We start from the raw sequence: 26,436 nt of genomic DNA on the forward strand, positions 1-26,436 counted from the left end.
TTTTTCTCTAACAAATAAAAAAGTTACTTAAAATTTAAGAATAAGCAAAAAATATTTTCTCCGAATTAAAAATAAAAATAATAATTCAGCTTAGAATAATATTTCGGAATGAAAACAAATATTTAATAACGTGCTCCGTTTCAATTAAACTCTCACAGTTATTTCCCCTTTTGGTTTTCTGGTTTTTGGTTTGAAAATAAAACGGTTCCAGATTTCAGATAAAATCAGTTAAATTAAATATAACTTGAAGTTTAAATAAACTAAATAATATTTTTTTTTAATTAGTATAGTTGAAACAAAGCTATTATGTCGAATAAGTAATGTCATCAAGGTAATTATTTAAATAGATTTAATTTAATGTGATATGTTAATGACCGTAACTCAATAATGTAAATGTGGTTTGAAGACTGCTATATATTGAAAGTCCGTATACAATATGATGTTTCCTTTGACAGAAGTATCCTAACATGGGCATTAATATTTCTTGACCAGGAGAGATGTACACACATTTGGCCTTTATATTTCTTTGGTCATAGCGAGTTGTACACACAGACACACACACGAACGCTACTACTTTATATATATATATATATAGTAATTTATAAAATATATATGGCGATTAAGCTAGACTGAATATTCTGCGTTTCATCCACTATAGGATTCGTCAGGCTTATGCGCGAATTTTGTGGTTGCTTCTTGTTTTTATATATGTTGAGGATTTCTAGTTAGCCAATCAGCTTTCTAGTATCCACCGCGCCCCCTCCTATCAGCCAATAGGCATGCATTTTATCGAACAAAGGATCTGTTTTAGAACTAGGTTAGTGGTTTAAGGTAGATCTTTTCCTTCCTTTTTTTTATATATATATATAAATATACCTATGTGTACACACATACATATGTGTGATAGTTTATGTATATTCATGTTTATCTAATTTATTTATTTGTTTGTTTTCTATTGTTATTGTTAGTTTTAAAGCTATTTTGTATCGCTATCCTAGAGTAAGTTTTATTTTGTGAACACAGTTGTTTGCTGTTTCTCGTCTACAGTTTAATAGATTTTGAGGTTCTTTAAAGTACAGGACAGCAAATTTTTCATGGAGGCATAATTTACATGGGTCGTCTAAATGTCTGCACGTGGTAGCTTGTCTCATTATTTTCCATTCGACTACCAGCGAATGTCCGCTTTCTTTGAGTTCCCAGTATTTATTCGCTAGTGTTGTTTTTATACGGTGTTTTTTATTTTTGAATGTACTTTTGTGGTCATAGTATTGGGTTTTGAAATCTAAGGAAGTCATGCCTATGTAATATTTCTTGTTATTCGGGTTTTCTTTCGCAAATATTGTTGCTTGATAAACTACACTTTTTGTTAGACATTTATTTTGGACTGGGCAAAGTGTGGGGTGTCTACAATTGCATTTATCTTGTTCGTTATTAGTATTTTTATTTATGGTATGGTTGTTCTTGTCCAGGGTTGGTTTGTTATTATTATTATTATTATTATTATTATTATTATTATTATTATTATTTCTGCTAGTGTTGGTTTTATTTCTGTCATGGTGTCTACTTTTTTTATTGTTTATTTTGTTGTTGTTTACATTGTTTTCATTTAGTATTTTGTTATTATGTGCTTTAATTATCATCTCTAAATTTTCGCAACAACTGTAAGATAACTTCAAGGTATTTTTATTGAAGATTTTGTGTAAGGGGTTGGTTGCGAGAAAGTGTTTTTCAATAAGATCTAGAAATTTCTTGCCAAGTTTTGTTTTTAACATTTGATTGTATGGGGCCGTATACCAAATTATAGTTCTTTTTCTTCTATTTTTAATTTTATTATAGTTGTTGGTGTTTTGTTGCTTATATTTGATATCGATATTTTTGTATCCACTATTTTTTAGGGCTGTTTACTAAGTAGCTCTACCTACGTATTGAGCACTTTTGAAGTAAATACTTAAAGTTTACGCATAAATCTATACTTTCGTATATTAAATTTATGTGAGTAAATGAAGTAGTTTATATATATATATATATATATACATATATATATATATATATATATATATATATATATATATATATATATATATATAAAGCAGGCTCCTTCAGTCTTGGACAGACTATGGATACCCATGAAGGGTTGTTTGCACATGAAATCTTTGTGTCAGGAGGTGCACAATCTCCAACCACACCTTTCCTGAGACGACATTGTTAAATACCAGTGGCAAGTGAAGTACAGGACGACTGGAAACAAATGCCGAGATAAGCGGAGAGCACATACAGCGCCTATAATTCCCAAATGGTCACCCATCTGGTACTAACCAGGCTCAGCGTTGCTTAGCTTACTTCGGTGATCTGACGAGAACCGGTGTGTTAACGCAATTATGCCGTATATATATATATATATGTTACAATCACAAAGGAAAGACTTTTATTATTCATGATTAAAAGTAAAATATGTAAAATACGTTTTTTGAAAAAAAAGGGGGGGGGAGAAGAGGAAAGAAAAATAAAGGGCGGAGTCAGCTGACAGGTTTTGCCCTCGCTTTTTATAAGCTGTATCGTGGGATTTTAAAAAGGAAAAATAAAAAAAATGAAGCATTTTCATTAATTAAAATGTTAACTAACAGCTGATAATAAACAGCAAAAAAATGAAGCATTTTAATTAATTAAAATGTTAACTAACAACTGATAATAAACATAAAATATTTGAAGCATTTTCATTAATTAAAAAATAAAGTTATGTTACGTCCTGTTCATGGGTGAAAAAAAAATACAGGGAAGCGATTAAAATAAAACAGGTTTATGATATTTTCGAAAATATGATTGCAATATTTAAATTTTGTACCCCCAAAGAATCACGATATATATATATATATATATATATATATATATATATATATATATATATATATATATATTTCTAACTGCTGATGTCCATGACAAATAACACACTACCTGAGAAGTGACCTCTATGAAAAAATTGTTTCTGAGATGGGTATATTTGCTGATGATACCACTCTCTATAACAGGCATGAGGGGAAAACAAATGAACACATATCTAAGGAAATGGTAGAAACACTAGAAGAAGACCTTGTACCCCCTCGATGTAAATATCCTCGACAAACCCGACAAGCAGCTAAATCCCACCCCTTCACAGTACAGATTCCTAGAAAGCCTTCTACTCCAATAGTTTATTCTCCAGAATTGCTAGACTTGGGAATTCCCTTCCGGGATTCTGCTTTCCCAACTGTACTGACATGCAGAAGTTCAAGTGTAATGTGAACAGCTTGCTGCTCATCTCCCTTCATGATATCTCTGCAACTTATGTTCCCGATAGTAGCCTCTACTTTAAAGTGGCACTGTGCCTTTTTGGGGTGAAAATTGAATAAAAAAGTCTTCCTTCAAATTCCACAACCTGACATTCACGAACAATATGTACAAATACATTGAGTACATTGCAAAGACTGTTGCAAAGAATGTAGGTTCCCTCTATCGGGCTAGAAAACTACTTACACCTGAGAGTATTTTTTGCCTCTACAAAGCCATCATTCTCCTATCTATGAAGTATTATTGCCACATCTGGGCTAGTGCATCTACCATCTCCCTGTTTAAGTCCAAAAATGAGTTTTCAATCTAATAGATCCCACTTTGTCAAGTAAGCTCCAATTTCTGTCCTATCGCCACAATGTTGCATCTCTGTGCCTGTTTTATTTTAGTGGAATATGCTCTGATGAACTCGTACTTGTGCCCCTTGGTATACATATCCCCGACAAACCCACATATCAACAAAATCTCACTCCTTCACTGCTAAAGGTCCCTAAATACCAGAATACTTTCTACTCTAATAGTTTCTTCCCTCAAACAGCTAGACTTTGGAATTCCCTTACTGCTACTTGCTTCTCTGACTGTACTTAAATACAAAAGTTTAACACAAACCAACATCTTGTTAATCTTTTCTTGACATAGTCCCAAATAGTAGCCGTTACGTCCGAGTGGCGATATGCTTTGTTAGGAGGTGAACGTGCGTAAAAAAACAAACAGAAAAAATTCATTGTACTTCAACCAAAAACCGTTCTTTACAAGATACATCAGACTAAAAGGGTAACATACCTTCTTCCATCGGTTGGTCTTGACTGACGGGTCTGTAAAAGCGAAAATAGTAATTTCTTCCATCCGGAGGAACTACAGTTGACATTTGGGATTATATTTTATGCAATTTTATTTTCTGATGTTCCCTGTCTCAGAGTACACGTATTTTTTTTTATTTCGACATTTTCTAAAATGTCCATTACTAATGATTCTATGTGTTAAGGAGAGGTTCCATGTGTTAAGGAGACCTTAGTGATAAAATCTCTTCTGAGCTAACTCCGTTCTCTCTCTATCTACCTCCACTCTCGCTCTCTAACTCTCACTCTCTAACTCTCTGCTTACGTGTATATGTAACAAAATAACTTCTTCGTTAGTTAACTGACGTCACAGTTATTGTTACTTTTTTATTTTAAATTATTGTTTATGAATTTTGCTACTGTTTTGTTAATACCAAAATTCCAACGTTTCATTACGACTTAAAATGTACTAGAAACAATTCTTCTCGTTTATCTTATATTCTTGTAAATTCCTTTTCTAACATTCTTTCTCTGAAACATTCCACATCTCAACAACAATTGATCATCTCAGTGTCACCTCTTGCTTCGTCTTTTTGGCAACCCGCCGTTGCCCGGGTGTCTAATATTCAACACTTCTTATTTATCCTTTTTCAAAAATGCATGTACAATTTTCTATTACACCTTTTTTCCTATTCATAAAAAATAATCTCTAGATTTCTTTCTCACTCACCCTCGGCCTAAGAAAACGTTCCACTTTTGCCATTTCGGTCAGTCCTTGACCGATCCCCATTACTTCCAGGCCTTTCCAATGGTATTCCTTATTTCATTTACACTGAAATCCTTTTTTCCAACTTCATGGCATTTTTCTCTCTGAGTGTAGGTTCTAATTCCTACGATCGATATCGGCTGATCCTTACGGCCACATTTTTGTCATAGTTAAACAATTTCACCAACAATTTAATAAACAAAATGTAACTTAAGAATCTGTTTGTTTGGAGTGTTGAAGAACCCTCTCAGCATTATGTTTTGTTTGTTGAAGAGGGATTAATCCACCTTCATCCTATGCCATGGATCGCTGATCTGCTGAATATATTCTGGGCATTAAGTTCTTCCAGTCTATGATAGTATGCATGGAGCTGGTGTCGCTTTGTGTCATACATTTTTTACAGTCGCCAGATATATGTGTTGCGTAGGGGTTGATATCTATATGCCCGATGTATACTGCTACTAAATAAACGTGCGTGTGTATATAGTTGAATCATAAACGGACCATATGTATGCATGTATGTATGTATGCATGTATGTATGTTAGTATGTTTGTATGTATGTATTTATGTACGTTGCATAACAGACTGTTGTACTTAGATCCTTGCTGTCTCTTTTACGAACCGACATTCATCTCATCTAGTGGTATTGATGCATATATATTGACATAATTACATACACATATACGTAACGATATAACGACATACCTGTTTGTGTTTGTTTTTTTTTCTGGGAGGTTAGCCAATGTCTTGGGGAGCCGGACCTGCTTTAGAGAGACATTTCACAAGAAAAACTAAGACGATGTGTGTTTTTATAAATTTTATCTACTCCATCATCGTCGTCATCATCATCATCATCATCATCATCATCATCATCATCATCATCATTATGCAGTCCTTCAGTCTTGACGATGACTAATTGGGGCCTCAGTGCTTTATCCCTCAGTTTGGCATAGTCTCATTCCATCACCACAGGACTTTCCACCTTGGCTCCAGACTTGCTTGTGCAGTTTAGTGCAGTATTTGTTGTGCATCAGATAGACACCCTGTGTACCACCAATTCTCATGCCCAGTGGAGCGAGCCTGCAATGACTGACAGCAGAGGAGGCCGCAGCTTCTGGCCGAAAGTAATCTCAGTGAGGTAAACAGTCGCCCTATCGTGTCCGCTCATTATGCCTTTTCTTTTTGGATGAGGTTCCATAGCCTTTTAAGGAAAACTGCAAGGCAGCAGTAGTATTTGAAGTTCCCATCTCTTTGCTGTGATAAGGCCCACAAGGCAGTGGTGTTTGATTTTGGGGTTGGTTCCCCTGGTCTTCGCTCAACCTAGGGCACCCATAGGACAGTTGGTAGTGTGCCAGGGCATGTCCACACATCAGTGGGCCATAACGCACTACCTCTGGAGTCCCCTACTACTCCGAGATCTCATACAAGTTTAGCCTGGGGCCACAAGGCATTCAGTTACTGTATGTGGCCAACATGGAGGCACTGTAGGAGTCTTGGTGATGGAGAGACTATGTACTGGCAGAGAAGACTTATGCATAGCTGCTCCCTTTTCACCAGGAGATTAGCCAGTGGTGTTAACTAGAAACGAGAAGACATGCAAGCATGAACTTTAAACTAACTGATACCAAACACACTAGAAACATCACATACACCTGCTGGATTAATAATCCAAATGCACACACTCCAAGGTCTTCATAATAGCAGAGGAGTGATCGACAATCTTTGGCCTGGGGTTGTTCTTCTACATCTCCATTCTGAGACTTCTCCCTCCCATGGGGAGACCCATATTAGCCGTCTGTTCCTCTTGATCTCGAATCCAACTCACCAATGCTTGTATAGACCGGAACACATGGCATGCAACACGTCACTTCCAGTCTTCATTCGGATACATTCCAGTGCAAACTTGACCAGTTTACAGTTTGTTTTAACAACCTGCCACAATATGGCGATTCCAATCTCCATTGTCTACTCTTCACTAGATAGATAGATTATGATAGAGACAGATAGTTAGATAAGTATCTATATATATATATATATATATATATATATATATATATATAATATATATATATATATATATATATATATATATATATTTAATGAAAACAAAGGGATGTAGTGTTTACCTGATATACGCTATGGTAAACTTCAAACTAATATTAATAACAGTATTTATATATAGAAAATTTAATCCCAACCAAATTAAAAAAGCTCAATACGCAATAGAGCGTAGAGCTTATTAATGCCTTAACTAGCAAATTCTAGCATTGCTACAAATATAATTTGCTGATTTCTTCATGTCCTCTGATGAGAATAATAATAAAAATAGCATTCTTTGAAACTCTGTGGAATAAAGACTTTGTAAATTGTTTTTTGGAGTATTCAGTCGGACAATAAATTTTGATTGTAAAGTTAGTTCAACTTACAGTTTTAATTTTCTTTCTCTTATATATATATATATATATATATATATATAGAGAGAGAGAGATAGATAGATAGATAGATAGATCGATAGATAGATAGATAGATAGATAGATAGATAGATTACTTATTGCTTCTGCTCGGCCACTTCATTATGAATTTAATTATCTGAGAAATTTCCTGTCAGGACCTGAAGAAAAACGCCTCTTCATGCAACGAAATCTAACTTCTCCGCATGAAATCAATTGGGAGATCACATATTGGAAGAGACATCGTTTGGTACATCACATGTTGATTAGAAACACTTTGGATTAAAAATTATTTAGTTAATCATATATTGAGTTACATTACAATTTATTTGGCAGATCACATTTATTAGAAATCATTTGGTAAATTATACAGAGAAGTTACCATGCTGAAGCTGAAGTTTCGCAAGCCTTTTCTATCAAGTAATGTAAACCTCCAGGATATACCGACATGTTAAGCCAAAGAAAATTTACCAGTGATGCCATTCCTTAAACACTACAGAAATACAACAAACAGACTCTAAACTATACTTTGTTTATTAAATAGTAAGGTAAAGGTACAGAATAGTTGTTTTTTTATTTAAGAACCTGTTCCCATCTTTAAATTTAATAATTAATAATTTTTCATTAAGACATAGAAAACAGAGGGGGTTTAAGGTTGACAAGATTTGTTGTTTTTTTTTAATTCTTTTAAAATTCCCATTTAACAATTTAACAATTGGTGTTGTTATTCTTTCTCATTTATTAAATTATTTATTAAATCGGAGTAATATAGAGGAAGTTTTATCGATATAATCAGGATTAGTGAAAAAGCATTCAAAGAAAAGTAAGAGGCCTTACTTTTGGAACGCCTCTCTCTCTCTCTCTCTCTCTCTCTCTCTCTCTATATATATATATATATATATATATATATATATATATATATATATATATATATATGGTGCCCGGAAAACTATATACATGGTGCCCATGGTGAGAGAGAGAGAGAGAGAGAGAGAGAGAGGGAGAGAGATGGAGAGAGAGAGAGAGGTTCAACCCTATGAATATTTGAATATATAAAGAGAGGTTTCATCGTTATAATCAAGATTAATGAAGTGTTTATAATCAGTATATCTTTGTTTGGATGTATTTTTTGTTCGACTAATATAGTATTTACTAATAGTTGAACTTTCAAGTGCTTTGAGTTTTATATTAATCTGGTAAACAACAAAGGTTATTAGACAATGTTCTTTAAGAAGACGTCCAGCTTTGGTTGAACAACTGCACGTTTTGACGTTTTTGGTTTTATTTTGGTTAAATTCAGTATTTTCTTTTAAAATTTTGTTATGTTTTGTATATTACTTTTTTGTAATTATTACTACAGCTATAGCTAAATTTAAAAGTGCTTTCATTAAAAAATTTATGGAGCGTGTTGCTAAGGGGGAAATGATTAAGAAACCTTTCCAAGGTTGGTTTTAACCATTGATTTAAAAAGAGGTGTAAACCAAATAATCTTTCTTTTACGTGCTTTTTAAATAATATTTATATTTATCTTTGCAATTATATATATATATATATATATATATAATAAAGAAAATAATTTCTAGCCTAAATGTTTTGAAGGCGATTTTATGTAAACCCTTATACTTTTATAATGCCGGCTTTTTTCCTTTTTTGATAAAAAGCATTTAACCTCGAAATACTACGGCTTAAATAGGTTCATTTTCACCTTTCTTTTGATTTTCGTCCTTGTTGATTTCTATGTTTTTTAATTTAATTTATTCATTGCTCCTCTTAACCGAGTAGAGCTTCTACTATATATAGGTTTGCTTTATTAGAGATATTATACTTGATTCATATATATATATATATATGAGTATGTATATATATATATTTATTTACTATAATAATTATTAAATACCATATATATGTGTGTGTGTATGTGTGTGTGTATGTATGTATATATATATATATATAATTTCACATGTGTGCGCGTGCGTATGTCTAAAAGCCTAACAGTCCATAAATCATAGTAGACATCGAATGGAAAGCAGTTATCTTTGAGGCCAATAAAAGATAAGTTGAGATCCTTTCACCCCAGGGTCCATGTGGAATGAAAAACGTTCACTTGAAATTGAAATTATTCTCAATGGCTTTCATCTTAAGCTGTAGCCGATGGTCAGCTGAGTTTTGTTATATCTCATTAGTTTGGATAGGTAACTCGTCGATGACCAAATGATGCCAACATATTAAAAGATATTTTTCTTGAGATTCTATATTCTGTTCTTCTGTTTTTAAATGTAGAAAAAAGATAAAACTGTATTTAGACAGATCTATCATTTTCTCTGTCTCATCTCTTTATCTCTCTGTCTGTCTGTCTGTCTGTCTGTCTCTGTCTGTCTGTCTGTCTGTCTCTCTCTCTCTCTCTCTCTCTCTATATATATATATATATATATATATATATATATATATCCATCTATCTGTATTTGTATATATATACATATAAACAATACATACATATATGTGTGTGTGTGTGTGTGTGTGTGTGTGTGTGTGTGTGTGTGTGTGTGTGTGTGTGTGTGTGTGTGTGTGTGTGTTAACAGCATTAAAAATATCAGGAAATAACAATTAACTAATTCAGTAATATTTAATGGTGAGACCTTTCAAAGTAAATCTTTTTTAAAAAATGAAACGTCCTTTTTAAAGTGTTTCTACGTATTTTTAAAATGTTCGGAACTTACGATCCCACTCCCACCCCATTTCCCCTTTCTTCCTCCAACCCTGTCACTAAACTTGAAAATAAAATGCTTATGATTACATGTCTCGCTACGTCACCAAGAAGTGGGGTCTGATTTTATGTTAAATTTATATAGGAAAGTGATCCTCCCCACTTTAAAATGTTAAAAAAAATTTAATTAACAAAAAATCCTTTCATATCATCTTTAAAGGCCGTTGAAATATACATTTTCAAAATATTAGATTTTGATTCCTTTTAGGAGGTAAACTACGCTGGTTAGGTCGTAAAAACCCAAATATTTTTTTTAAATATGTAAATTGATCAAGTTTTTTTTTACATTAGAAAAACATATTTGCTTTGTTGTTGTTGTTTGTTTGTTTGTTTATTTGAAACAATTCCAACTTGAAATGAAAATACAAATAAAATAATCGTAAATAAATAATTTCCACCGCGAAAAACGTGCATTTTTTTTAATCAAGTTCTAGTTTTAATTGCACACAAATTGGGCAAAGGAAATATCTTTATAAAATCAGGTAAATTGATAATTTTTAAAATTTATTTTTTGAAACAATCGTCTCATCGTTATTTGTTGTTAATTAAAGTTCCTATATCATCTGTATGTAGTGTATTCACGAAACCAGACTTCCTGAACCGGACTCTTAATCCGGAAGGACGGTTTAAACACCCAAGCAAGACGTTGAGTTTTATACATATATATTATCCAGTTTTCACCCCAAACCATGGAAAGCCCACCGGGAATGAGTGCAGGGTCCCTTTCCATGCGCGACATGGCACTACAAACATCCCGATATTTTACAACTGTTGATGGAGCAGCCGCTCTAAGCGCTACAAATACTTCAATGGTGAATGCTCTGACGAACTGCAAACACTTGTACCTCCCCGACGTAACTACCCCCAACAAACCCGACAAGCTACTAAGTCTCATCCCTTTACAGTAGAGATCCCTAGGTGCAAGAAAGCCTTTTACTCCAATAGTTTCTTCCCCAGAACTGCGGGTCTTTGGAACTCCCTTCCGGGATTCTGCTTTCCCAACTGCAATGATATGCAGAAGTTCAAGTGTAATGTTAACAAACATCTTTCTACTCATCTCCCTTCATAATGACCCTGCTAATTAAGTCCCTGATAGTAGCCCCCTGCTTCAAAGTGGCACTGTGCCTTGTTTGGGGTGAAAATTGAATTAAAAAAAAAAAAAAACAAGGCACAGTGCAACTTTGAAGTAGGAGGCTGCTATCGGGGACACAAGTTACAGGGATATTATGAGGGGAGATGAGCAGCAAGATGTCTGTTCACATTACACTTGAATTTCTGTATGTCAGTACAGTTGGGAAAGCAGAATCCTCAGAAGTAGTTCCAAAGTCTAGCGGTTCTGGGAAAGAAACTACTGGAGTAGAAGGTTTTCTTACATCTAGGGATCTCTACTGTATAGCGGTGAGATTTAGCTGCTTGTCAGGTTTGTCGAAGGTATTTACGTCGAGAGGAAACAAGGGCTTGTAGTTCGTCAGAGCATTCACCATTAAAATACTTATAGAACAGGCAAAGGGATGCAACATTTCGTTGATGGGACAGAGGCTGAAGCTTAGATGACAGTTCAGGACCGATCAGGTGGGCGACTCTCTTTTGAACCTTGTCCAGGAGTGAGAGTATGAGAAGATGGACTAGCCCAAATGTGACAACAATACTCCGTACATGGGCGAATGGTGACCTTATAGAGGTACAGGATAATTTCAAGTGTGAGTAGCTTCTTCGCAGCAGCTTTGGCAATGCTCTCAATGTATCTGTTCCAACTCATGTTCCCTGTGAACGTTAGGCCGAGGAGTTTAAAAGAAATATTTTCAAGTAATGTGTTTTTGGCCATTTCTATTGGTGGTAGAGAAGGTTTCTTGTAATTATTGAAGGAAACAAGCTTAGTCTTGACAGCATTGAATGTGACCATCCATTTTTGTCCCCAGATTGGAGGTGACCATCCATTTTTGTCTACAGATTGGAGGTCATCCTCTAGTGTTTCTGCCATTTCCTTAGATATGTGTTCATTTGTTTTCCCATTGTGCCTGTTATAGAGTGTGGTATCATCAGCAAATATACCCATCTCAGAAACAATTTTATCAAGGAGGTCATTTATGAATATTAGGAATAATAGAGGTCAAAGGATAGACCCCTGAAGTACTCCCACATTTATATCATATTGTTTAGATGTACAGCCGTTGAGGATAACTTGGATTCTTCTCTTACTTAAGAAGGATTTAATTATGTTATGTATTCTTCCTGAGATCTGATTTTCCTGAGAAGATCATGCCATACCCTGTAAAAAGTCTAAGATATATCTAGAGCTACCACTCTCCCCTTCCCTGCTTTGTCTAGTGAATTGTATATACATTCAGAGATTACAGTTAGGATATCTGCTGTGGAACAGGCTTGCCTAAATCTATATTGTTGGTCGGTCAGAAGTTTAGCAACTGTAAGTTGATGGACTAGAGCTTTGTTAATTATGGACTCAAATATTTTGGCAAAAAGCGGGAGGCGGCTAATGAGGAGATAATTTAATGGGTCGGTTCTTTTGCCAGAATTCTTGAAAACTGGTACCACAGAAACAGTTTTCCAGCAGTCAGAAAAGGAAGATCCGTTAAGGCATTTGTTGTAAAGTTTGGAGAGAACTTGGGAAACCTCAATGGAGCATTTTTTTTAATAGCACAGCCGGAATGAGATCTGGTCCACATGCTTTTGAGGTGTCAAGATTTTTTATGATTCCATGCACCTGAGAAGTGGTGATTTTCAGATCGTCTAGTGTGGCGTCTGTCCGCAAAGGAAAGTCAGGGAGGAGGGAGTGGTTTGCTGGGTCCAATGTGGAGTTTGAGGCAAACCGACTGGCAAACATGTTAACCTTCTTGGTTGCCGTGCAAACAACCTCATGATTGTTTGATAGAGAATTGTTGGTTGCTTATTATTTACTACATTGTTTGTTGTGGACTGGTGGCATAGAAGGAAATGTGTGTTCATCTCACGTTCGGGTGTCACCAATTCGTAGCGGACTGGTGGATATATTATATATATATATCCTCCAGTCATACAAAATAGGAAAATTGAATTGAATTGAGAAAGGAACGAACAACACGTTTATTGAAATAAACGAACTAGAATTTATTTTGTGAAGAAACAAATTAAATGAAAGGGTACATCACGTGTTTAGTTTGCTGTGCGTCTCTTGCTGTTAGCTGGTGAGAGGAAAAGTCTACTGTTGTAGAGAGAGAGAGTGAGAAAGTCAACCAGGCCATGGAGAGAGAGAGTGTGTAAAGTGTACGTACTATCTGTTGGCTCTTGCCCCACACATAGTAGCAGGAGACGTGAACTGAATCGAAAAGAAAGAAACAGCTCAGGTCTCTTGCTTTTGTAGTTGTTTCCGGTCTTTTGCGTATGTGTGGATTTCCTTTAAAGGGAAGTAGCATTGTGCATGTGTGCGTACGTGTGCATGTATGTGTGCGTACATGTGTGTACATTAGTGTGTGTGTGTATGCACGTGAATGTGAGTATATATACGTGTGTGTACATGCACGCATATGTTTGTGTGCGTGTATGTGTATGAAAAGAAAATTGGCTTGAGATGTGAACGCTTGTTTTGTGTGAGACTAGAACAGGCTTGCACATCTAGATTTTACAAAAATCACAGGTTCCTAATTTCTGTGCTTTGATGCGTTTTCTGGTGGTTTCAGTATATTCTCTCCTAGCTGACGCTATTTCTCTCCTACAATTATTTCTAGCTTCTATGAACTTCTGTCTGTTTGAACTGGACTTATGTCAGTTAAATCTCTTTTGGAAATACGGTACGATTATGAATATCTCCAGTATCAAATAATCGTTATACACTGTGAAATATACTTAATGTATGAAAAACAAAGAGTAGAGATCTGACATATGAGAAATATTTGGAATCAAGTCTCCCTTTGCTGTTATTTCAGATCATTTGAAACCATAGCAACAAGTTTTAGTCTCCCCTCAATCAAGCCCAGAGATTTTGGGGAAATATCAGATATATTGTAATTCATATGCAAAACTAGGAAAATAAATGACTAGGATTGAAGTATTGGTAAAGGTGCAGTATCTTTCCACTCACAGTAAATCCTTCAAAATTACCACTATTATAGGTTTTCGAGGGTGCTGAAAATAAAAATAATGGTTAAAATCCTAGGAAACGAGTAGTTTACAAGATATAAAAAAATTATAGTTTTAAAAAGTAGGGATTACTTTTCTATATTAAATTAACGTAAAATGAACACCCACTTTATAGCCAAGGTAGCCAAGGTGGCCATAAAGTGGGTGCTCGTTTTGTCATTAAATTAATATAGAAAAGTGATCCCCCACTTCTTGAAACAGTAATGTGTGCCCTTAAGGGCAAATATATAGCCCACTACACATTTCCAACAATCCTTCAGTTGTTAAATTTTGATCGGTAGAGATTTCTAACTTATAAAATTGACCTAAAAAAGTGGAATATCTATATATGGATATATTTATACTTGTAGACAAATTGAATATTGACATGCTTATATCTTTGGTTCTATGGGACGAAACTACATGAAAATTTGCAGGCTTTTTTAAGAATATATTACTATTAAATTTTTATTATTTTTTAAAAATTTTATGACAACTGGTAAAAAAAACTTTATTTTCAAGCTAATAAAATATGCCCAAATTAGCCATTATTTATTGCGGACTATTATCCTCATCTTTTTCTTAGTTGTTTCATGGCGTTTCGGCCAACTATTCCTCTGGCCTTCATCAAGTGGTAACTGCGACGGGATAGGAACTCTGAATCTCCTGACAGCATCCACTGCAATTACTGCCTTCCGTAGTTGTTGTCATCTCACCACGCTTTTGGCCAAGTAAACCTCTGGCTGGTTTTGGATAGGATTGAAACCACTATCTTCAGACGATTCTCACCTGGAACCGTAGAGATTCAATGTCTCTATCCATTGTGTCACGGGCCCCAAAGGATGATGAGGATAATGATGAGGATAATGATGAGGATAATGATGAGGATAAAAGTCCGCAATAAATAAAATTTAATCCTATAAGTTTTGCTGCTTATCATTTTACTCGTTTTTTTTTGTTTTTGTTTTTCTTTTGCTTGGTTGTCTCTCCTGTGGCCTTGCCAGGCCACTAATATATATATATACACACAGAGTGAGTCAAAAGTAAGTGGACATCATTTTGAATAGGTTTATGTATAAGTTATATCAATGCAATTCTTTATTATAACCATAACCTGTTCACCTACTTTTGGCTCACCCTGTATATATATTCATTATAATTACTCTTATATTTTGAAGCACTTTGTTGGCTTCATGAAAATAAATCCAAAAATGTACATGAGCAAAGTGTTCGTTCGTATAATTCTTTTGCGACTGCGTAGGAGTTTTATCGGAAAAGATGTAGCAGGTGTAAATGAGTCCAAGCTGCTGCGCTTTTGTATTTGGATAGAAAAGGTGAAATCGCCGCCATTTTGCATTCAAAGGAATTCTCAGAATAAAAGCAAACCAAATATTTCTAAATGTCTTCTTTTGATTCTTTTTTTTTGTGTCGCTATTTATATAATGTTAAGAGTGTGTACATCTTTATATAGTTGCGTGTGCTGGATTTACTTCTAAACTAATTAACCAATCATTATGAATTTTAAAACACATCTACGAGCCTAATGAGTTGTAATGTGGGCTATATTTAGTTTAATTTAGTTTTATGCAAAGAGGGATAAAAATATGATGGAACTTCTTTCATGAAAATTAAGATACCACCATTTGTTTTTTTTTTTACTTTTAACAACAGTAACAATAGTTATCAGTCATCAATTAATACAGGGTGGAACGATAAAATTGTTGCCCTAGAAAAGACGACATGATTCCAGTTCCATTTGATGAAAACCGGTTTTCTTTAATTGTTGTAAACCATCTACTACTTGGCCAGTTGTGTACAAACCCCAAGAGCGATAAGGGCCTTCTATCATGTCTGAAAATGACACAATGTTCAACAAGCGAGATTAGAGATGCGCCGCTCTACAACTCATCCTCTCTATCAATCCAAGTTATGACAACAAGACCATTGCCAGCACCCTCGAAATGTATCGCTGGATTGCCACAAATATCAGGAACGTGCCCAAGGTTATGAAAACAAAGTTTCCAGTCAGGATTATGGTCTTTGGTGTGATTTCAAGTGAGGGTCACATCATGCCACCTCACATCTTCGAATTTGGCTTGAAAATCAACACTGATGTGTACCTGGATATGCTGAAGGGTGTTCCTCTAGTGTAATCAGGTGGCCACTGGCAGACCCTATGTGTGACTGAAGGAGATGGTGCCAGCCCACAAGTCCAAAGAGACCCAGGCTTGGCTTCAGAAGGAGTGCTACAACTTTGTACCTGTCTCTCACTGGCACCTCCTCCTCCCCCAACCTGAATTTGCTGGACTACTTCATTTGGTCATACGTCAAGAACATCACCAACATGACCTCCAACAATACCAAAGCCAGCCTTATTGCTGCCATCCACCGAGCTCTCGCTGGAACTTGTGGAAAATGCTTACTACCAGTTTTGGACTTGTATCAAGGCGGTGATTTAGGCTGAAGGCGGCTACATTGAATAGATGTCAGCTCTACTATATAATCAAGTTACCTGAATTGATTTTTTCAATAAAAGTTTTTAAATATAACTGTAGTGTTCTTTTCTTTAAGGAGACAATTTTATTGTGCCATTCTGCAAATATTTCTCAAAGTTCAGTTTCCTTGGAGTATTTGAAAGAATGTGAAGGCACATAATATTAGTACAACCTCCAATTTAAAAATTCAAATATTTCAGATTTTCATTGAATTTGACCCATAGTCATTAGACACCAATTAAACAAGATTCTCTGAATTTCAGTTTCTTCTTAAGACTCCTTGAGCCTTATGTTTTAGATATTTCTTAGAATAAAAATCATGCGACTGATTTTGACCAAAATTGGAATAAGGATTCTAGACATAAGGTTCATTATGATTATATCTTAATTTTGATATTAGTGATGCAAAACTATTCTGTGTTGGGAATTCATTTTACCTGTCATAGGATAGATATAGGTCAATGTTGAACTTATATTATCGACCTAATGGATACTGTAGTTGACTATGGAACCAGTACTAATACTCTTGGAAAATGTATGAACGCATCATTTATCTTAAATTATGGATGAAAATAGCAACTTGTGTTCAATGAATCATATACAATGGACCATTTACAATTGTGTTAGGCATTCCAAAACCATTGTACTTGGAAGAAAGTAAACACATATTTTATTTATTTTTGCGTGCAAAGAATATGAGAATTTTCAGAGCTCAGCCAATCAGAATGGACAGACTTTGACAAGGGAGTCTTTACTACTTATGAATCAAAACTTGGAAAGATAATGTTAGGTCTATGTATGATCAGTGATAAGACTAAATATTTAGAGAGAAAAATAGGTAGGGAGGTATTGGTTCGCGAAAGAAAATAAATCTTATATTTTATTTGTGCCTACTTACAAACATTATCCCTGTTACAGGATCACAAGTAATATAAGCCTGGGTCTGATGGTGCCACATACACCAAGAAAATCATGAGAAAAAGTAGCACCAAACAAATATAAAGGCCGTGGGACTCAGAAGAAAGATGTGAGAGTCATGATCGGCGGGGGGGGGTCGTTTGATAGCTAATATGGGAGACCTGCAAATGTTGGCCATCTTTTGTCAAGTAACTAAATACAACAGACAAAATACAGGTAAATCAATATGACCGGCTCAAACCAAAGTGCATATAAAAATACCACAAAGGAATTTAGATAAATAATGTATAATAAAAAAAAAAAAGAAAAAAGATGACTCATGAAATATGGGTTCGAGTGCAGGTGGGGTGATAGTTTTATGATCTATTAAACGCTAGGGAACGTAATAAAAGATTTTGTGAAGTTTGCCGTGTCTATGCTTCAAGACACCGCCATTTTGGTTGACGTCCATAGCCGCCTTAAGCGACTTTTATTACCATTCAATTCTCTTGATGCAATTCGAGGATATCATTTGGAAAACTTCTTGAAATACATTAAGCATTTCATTTATATACAAGAAGAAGAATAAAACTACTACTAATACTAGTAGTAGTAGTGGTAGTAGTAGAAGAAGAAGAAGAAGAAGAAGAAGAAGAAGAAGAAGAAGAAAAAGAAGAAGAAGAAGAAGAAAAGTGGAAGACGAGTAGAAATGAGAAGAAATTAGAAAGAAGATGATCATGATCATCACCATGATCATGATCATCACCATGATCATGATCATGATTATGATAAAAAAAGAAAGGGAAGAAATCGAAAGCAGGAAAAGGAAACGTAAAAGAAAAAAAATAAACAAAAGAAAACGAAAAAGAGTAAAAGTTTATGTATTTTCTAAATAAGAATATCTGTCTATCTATCTCTCTCTCTCTCTCTCTCTCTCTCTCTCTCTCTCTATATATATATATATATATATATATATATATATATATATATATATATATATATATATATATATATATATATATATATATATATAGTGAGAAGCCTTGACTGTCATTTGGGTGGTCGGGTTTCAATGCTGGCTTGAGGCAGTTGCCTGTCTACCCGCACTGATGAGCTGAGAAACAGCGAAACAGTACTGTATGTGGATGACTATAATGCCTCCTATCTTGGGTTGAACATATCGGGAAGTGATATACAAACTACCATTAGTCTATTAAGCGACGCTTTTTGTGTAAACGAATCGAGCGGAGGCATTTGGGCGGTGTCAAAACATCGTTAATTCATTACCTACACAGCTTTAGCCGTATAGCACAATGGTGAGATGCCTTGGCTGTCATTTGGGCGTTTGGGTTTCGATCCGGGCTTGAGGCAGTTGCCTGTCTAGCTGCACTGATGAGCTGTGAAACAGCGAAACAGTCCTGTATGTTGATGACTATATATATATATATATATATATATATATATATATATATATATATATATATAAAATGAAAATTACAATTGAATTTACCAAAATGATCCAAGATGGTAAAATTAAAATTATAAATATTAAAGAATTAATATTTATAAAATTATCTCAGCCAGATATAAAAGCTCGATAATACCAAATAGGAAATAGAGCTTATAATATGATTTAATAATAGATTTTTTTTTATTTATAGTTATATCTCGGAAGTAGAGTGAAAAGAACATCTTATTTTTCTTTTAATAATATTATTTTTTCCTTGTACACACTTTTTTGCGAATTATTATTCCATGGATTTCTGCGTTTGGATTATTATGGACCATCTTCTTCGAATTACAGGATTTCTTTGGATTTTACTTGTACAAATGGAAATTCTTTTAACTTTCTTGAAGTTTTACATTTGGATTTTACCGTCACTGGATTTTTTATCTTCCACCAGACTATCCATTAATGTGTAATCACCTTTTTCTTTACCATATTCCCTCTGCTTAACTTATTTTGTTTTCAAGTAAGATCTTTGACTTATTTGTTGTTTCATCAAATACTTCTGCATGCAAAATCCGATCCTGCATTTTGCTAATTCCTTCCCTCTGATTAGAAGGAGAGTATTTCTTCGAAACTCCACGGATTAAGGACTATCCATTTTTCTAGTGTTTCCTTTTCAGATTAAATATGTTTTTAACTCATTTCAAAGTGTTTTTTAACATATTTCATTAACTGTTTGCTCATATATATATATATATATATATATATATATATATATATATATATATATATATGAGCAAATAGTTAATAAAACATGTTAGAAAACACTTTGAAAAAGAGTTAAAAACATATTTAATTTGAAAAGGAAAAACAGTTCTTAATCTGCGGAGTTTCGAAGAAATACTCTCCTTCTCATCAGAGGGTAGGATTTAGCAAAATGCGGGATCGGATTTTGCTTGCAAAAGTATTTGATGAAACTACAAGTAAGTCAAAGATCTTACTTGATAACAAAAAGTGAAGCAGAGGGAATAGGGTGAAGAAAAAAGTGATTTCATGTGAATGGATATTCTGGTGAAAGGTAAAGTATCCAATGACGGTAAAATCCAAAAATGCAAATTCAAGAAAAATGGAAACTTAACTAACTTTCTTGGATTTGCATCCAAGGGAGTTCACTTAATTATTAAAAGATTTTAAAATGCTCTGGACGGAGTTTTTAAATTTCGTTGTATATTGGCGGTGTATATTGGCGGTGTATATTGGCGGTGTCTGTCATCAGCTTCTTCTGGAATAATTAAAGTTTTGTGGCACTTCTCTTTGCACGCAAGTGAAAAATATAGATGAAAATTTCCGATGAGTTTATCCAAATATTGGATAAGATACATAAAGAGAAAACATTCGGAAGATTTTCTTAATTAAAAAGGAAATTATATTAACTTTTAACCATATACACTTACCCCAAATAGAAGAATGGGATTGGAACATTTATTATTGTAATTAATAGAAAAAGAACAGAAATGATATAAACAAATAAATGTTACCAAAGGCAAGACACTTCTACATACCTGAATAAATTCATTTGTATTCAAACTTTTTTTAGAGTGTGTTTTTGGTTCGAAACAAACTTAGTGTCTCCTCTTTGACTCAGAATTTAAAAAATGTCACCTCTTTGACTCAGAATTTAAAAAATGTCTCCTCTTTGACTCAGAATTTAAAAAATGTCTCCTCTTTGACTCAGAATTTAAAAAATGTCTCCTCTTTGACTCAGAATTTAAAAAATGTCTCCTCTTTGACTCAGAATTTAAAAAATGTCTCCTCTTTGACTCAGAATTTAAAAAATGTCTCCTCTTTGACTCAGAATTTAAAAAATGTCTCCTCTTTGACTCAGAATTTAAAAAATGTCTCCTCTTTGACTCAGAATTTAAAAAATGACTCCTCTTTGACTCAGAATTTAAAAAATGACTCCTCTTTGACTCAGAATTTAAAAAATGTCTCCTTATTGACTTAGAATTTAAAAAATGTCTCCCTAACAACCCCAAGAGGAGGACCCCTGATAACTGCTCAAAATTGAAATACAAACGTTGGTAGAAACACATAAATAAATGTTAAGAATCAATCGAAAACGTTATGCTGAACGAGTATTTTGTTTAATTTTCGATTTTTGAGCGATTAAGCAAGAATGGGCCGGAAATGAGTTTCATTGTACGTTAATTTTATGTGCAAAACAATTTTCCAACACAAAATTTTAAAATAATTGTTTTTTTTTCTTTTCGCCACATAATCCTTTTACAATGAAAAATCCCATTTTGAGGAAATTATTTAGCTAAAAGGATTAATATATTTGCTGCTGCTATTATTATTATTATTATTAGTAGTAGTAGTAGTAGTAGTAGTAGTAGTAGTAGTAGTAGTAGTAGTAGTAGAAAATATGTGATTGTTAAAAATCATAAAAGCCACAGACCTTTCCTAGTACTAACTCTATGTTTGGGTGGTAATAGGAAAAATAAAGCAATTACATGCGATTTTATGGTTTTGTTGATCGGACTTAGAATAAATGGTAAAAATTACTTAACTGCTTAAAAAGTTAGAATGTACCGGAAATGGGATCATTTTACATTATATTTACAACTGAACCCCCATTCTAAATTCTAAAGTAACGTTTTAGTGTATTCAAGCATAATCGCCTAAAAAAAGTAGAATCCCATATGTTTGGGTTATTTCAAATGTAAATATTTTTTTTTAAGTTAACAAACTTCTAAATATTTGCTCTTCATATATTCAATTCTAGGTTTTGATAAACTTGTGAGATTTTCATCTATATTTTTCACTTGTGTCAAAACCAAACGAAATATAAGGAAACATGAAATATTTCAGACGATGTGGTGATCAGACAACATCAAGGTCAAAGCGACGCCAGAAAAAAAATCCAACCATCTTAAATCTTTTTATATTAAAGTGTGAAATCTCTAATAGGCACCGTATGGCTGTTTATCAAATAGGTGTGAAAAGCTTTTTAAAATCTGTGATATTGAATAGGCAAGTCAACTCTAGAATATTTACTTTGCTTACTATAAAAACTAATAAAAGCAAATTAAATTAAGATTCTAGAGTCAATGCTACATCTGGAATGGGATACATTTTATTTAAGGTTTTCTTCGTCAAATATGCTTGGAATAACAAACGCCACAGTCATGAAGCATTTCTAGTTATTATTTTGCAGTCCTCCTGTTTACCCTTTTTTCAACTTGACACATTTTAACTCATTTCTTTTCGATTCTTTCACAATTTGTCCAATTTTTGTTTAGTGTTTTATTTTATTTTACCACTAAATTTTTCAAACTGTTTACATGTAATCGCCTATAATAGAGAATTGTGTTTTTCTTTTTTGGGTGTATTAGAATATAAGTTGGATTAAAAAAAATAAACGTGGTTTTTCATTCGTAATTTTACGTTTATTGGCTAGATAAACGTGTAGATTTTTGTAAAAAGTAAACTTCATTCGTTTTTATTCTTTATGGAAAAATACTTTTCCAGTACGCCACACAGAGATTTATCAAAAAATTAGTTTTGTTTCAGAAGAAAAAGATTGACTTCAGCTGGCGTCCCAAAAACTAATTACAGATTATTTTATGCTAAATTTATATTCGAAACTGATTTTCTACTCTAAATGCGAAAATGATTGCTTTTCTTTCTGTCAAGTTTTTTAAGGTAATCACCTATAAAAGTAATATTTCATTTTGGAATGGGGATTTAGCTGAGAGTCTTAATCTACAAATTTGTCATTATTATTATTATTATTATTATTATTATTATTATTATTATTATTATTATTATTATTATTATTATTTGCATCTCGTTTTTTTTATTGATTTTTTTTTACAGCAAAGCAAATCAATTGAATAACCCAATAATTTTTTCTAATTAAAATAAAACTTTAACTTCATTCATAGAAAAAAGGCATAGAATAGTCAACAAAGCCCACGCCCTCTCCATATTGAAAAATGGCTTTCTAAATAGTAACAGTATTATTTTTAAATTCGTTTGTAACAATGGGAGGGGGCGTTGTTAAATATGTTGTTCTTACATCGGTTTCTCATTTTGCCTACCAATTGTCGACTATTTTCAACTATTTATAAAATCTTTCAAGTAATATGTTGTACACTAATGACGAACTAATACAATCTGGTTTTGTTTTAAAATCAAAATTAATCTTTTGTTGTTTTATGGCGGTTACCATAAATTTTAACGACGTTTGAAAAAGGGTAACCATTTCGGTCGGTCTCCTTTTTGGGGCACCTCCGACATTATAGAGAGAAGAAGGGTGCTGAAAAATAACGGTTGTGGAAAAGAAAACATCGGGTTATAAGTGTTACATGATAAGGACTGTCCCCTTTTCATGTAAGTATAAAAATTTAGAGATTTAGTTAAATGGAAATGAAATAGCATAGACGAAATTCGAACCTCGTATTTTAGGTTTAGAAATAGATTACGTGTGAGAATTAGAAAAAGGAATGTAAAGCAAACGATTGTTTAGAATAGAAATAAAATATTTCAAGAAAAGAATGTGCACTGTCAATTTTGTTATGAAAATTCACTTGAAAGAATGCAGCTACAAGATAATTTAATGTTTTTAACATATTGGAAATATAGGTTAAAATTCCTTTTGTAAAAAAAGGAAAAGTTTTGGACACGCATGTCCAGAACACGTGAAAGAAGGCACATGTTTTAACATGTGTATGACGTCATGAAAAATAGAAAGTTCTAGAGATAGTTAGAAAAACATTAGAGAAAAGAAAGGAGAAACTGGGAGAAACTCAGAGGGAGTTTGAGAGGGACAGACGACAGTCCAGTTTGGGATTCGAACGTCTAGAAGCGAGACGGTCACTTTGAAACTTAATATGTGAAGCTTTGAATTCTTGATGATGAAAACCACGGCCGGTCGTGAGAAGAAATAAAACCATCATGTGTTTTTATAAAACGTCGTCTTGTGTTGTGATTCTACAAAAAGGTAAATTGAATTGTTATTATATGTCTATATGTCTGTGTTATAAAATGTCATGACATACACATCTCATATCCACAATGTGAATCTACATCTCATATCTACACTAAGACTGTCTGAAGACTGTCTACACAATGTCTGAACACTATCTCCCCCCTCTAAGAGCTTCCATCAACACATCTAAGTAATGAACAGTTTTAATAAATATGAATCGTCATAACAGAAACAACGACATTGTTATAAAACGAACAATCTACAACGACATCTCTACACATCACTTGTAATAAGACTCTCTCTCAACGACAAACACTCTAATAAGACTCTTTCTAAGCATCACTTATAATAAGACTCTCTTTTAATGAAACCTATATAACATAATTAAGTGCGACGAGACTTTAGGATTGATGATGTTTTATAAAAGTTTCCAAGATGTAGGGTACAAAGAGGATGGTACATTTCTTTGATAAAAGTCTTTACCCAGGGAAACTGGTCCGTCAGATATTGATGCTTCTATCGTTTCCGCATGTCTGAGACAGATTTCTTCTTTGTATCTCCCTCCATGACAGTCCTCTATTCCGATTGGCTGAAACCTCTGGTGACGTTGAGAGAAGAAAGGAAAGGAAAAGTAGAAGAGTAGAGAGAAAGAGAGAAATAAGGGAAGCATGCCGAAGCAGCATCATAGTAGTAGTTCACTACAGTTTTACCGTTTTCAATCAATGACAAGAAAAACATTTGAGAAAAATATCCGCAAAAATCATCCTGTAATAATTTGAAAATTTATAAAAGAAACCAACAATTCTCTAATTAAATATTCATAAATCTTAAAAGGACAGGAATCAGGATCGGAAATCGAATCGAAATCGGAAATTTAGAACAAAATCAGTAATTGCATCGGAATCAGGAAAAATTTTGGAATCGTCCCATCACTAATATGTGTGTGTGTGTGTGTGTGTGTGTGTGTGTGTGTGTGTGTGTGTGTGTGTGTGTGTGTGTGTGTGTGTGTGTGTGTGTGTGTGTGTGTTTGTGTGTGTGTGTGTGTGTGTGTGTGTGTGTGTGTGTGCATATCTTTATATAAAGTTTAGATACATAAATTATTATGTAACATTTGACGACTTGGGAGGACATTATTCCCAAATCGAATGTCGTAAGAATTTCTGCTGCAACCGTTTCATTTTTCAAGCTGTATCCTGTGTATAATAGTCCATTTTTCTCTCATTTCCGTTGTCATTATTTTCTGGCGTCTTATTTTAATACTTTCTCACCCACTTTTATCTTTATCACGACAAATTGGCCATATCAGAATTGTTTATTTTTGGATTTGCGCAATCAATGGAAATCTACAATCATTTCAGTTCTGGTTGGATTACCCACCAAGCTGAAGGAATTATCTTGACATTTTATTCGCTCTCTTATTACACACTCTCTCCGATTTTTTCTTTCTTTAAACAAATTTTTTTCACCATAATTCAAGATGGCGTCCATTTTGAATTTTCGATTCTTCTTTTCTTTTGTCCTCCATCTTGACATTATCAGTCATTTCTCAACATATTGTTGATTGCTAAATCGACTCGTAAAGAGGCAATTTTCTGTTTTGTTATTTATTTTGCTCCTTTTGTTAATCAGACAAATCTTTTCTTCTTCAAGTATTCAGCTATTACAGGAAAGAAATGAAATCAAAGTCAGCATGACAAACGTTCTACGAAATAATAAAATAAAGAAAAATATATAAAAGCAATGACTTGGATTTGGTCTCCTTCTCTTTCGATATCTCAAAAGAAAATGGCGTCTTTCTTTCTTCTTTTTACCTTACGATGAATCGTTTTCAGTGTTTCTATAGAATGCTAAATTTTGAAACAAAGGCTTTTTGTTCTGAATTTTGGAAATGCGGATTGATTATTCGTATTTAGATTTTTCGGACTACTGTTCTCATCTTGAATGTTTTGTTTTTGTTTTTTTTCACAACGTTTCAGTCGATGTAACCTCGGACCTTCTTCAAGTGTATCTTGTCGAACTCAGGAATCTTTCTATCAAAGTTGAGAATCTTTCTTTCGAACTCTGAAATCTGCATGGAATTTTGAACAGAACCCTGTATTTAATCCGCAATCGTTAAAGTATTTGATAACATTCAGTTGTAAAAGTTACACACTTCTGGAGATTGAAGGTTCAATCCTTAGTGTGGGCGACTAAAAAATACAATTACGAATTAATTAGGACTTCTATCCAATTATGATTGATGGAAAGAGAGCATGTTAACCTTAACTCGACAAACGTCATACGAAATTATAAAAGAAAAATGTAGAAGCAAAGACTTAGATTTGTTCTCGTTCTCCTTTGATATCTTAAAACAGAATGGCGTCTTTTTTTTTTTACCTCACGATAAATCGTTTTCGATGCTTGT

At 33.7% G+C, this 26,436-nt stretch overlaps 1 protein-coding gene across 2 annotated transcripts in view; it reads left to right on the forward strand.

Annotated features, from left to right (window-relative positions):
* Nucleotides 1–26,436, forward strand: part of LOC145261279 (receptor-type tyrosine-protein phosphatase epsilon-like) — a 536,465-nt gene that overhangs the window by 130,325 nt on the left and 379,704 nt on the right. The window lies entirely within an intron of this gene.

Source organism: Euprymna scolopes, chromosome 37 (genome assembly GCF_053919585.1).
Source record: "Euprymna scolopes isolate OS-2025 chromosome 37, ASM5391958v1, whole genome shotgun sequence".
In the NCBI taxonomy this organism is placed as follows: domain Eukaryota; kingdom Metazoa; phylum Mollusca; class Cephalopoda; order Sepiida; family Sepiolidae; genus Euprymna; species Euprymna scolopes.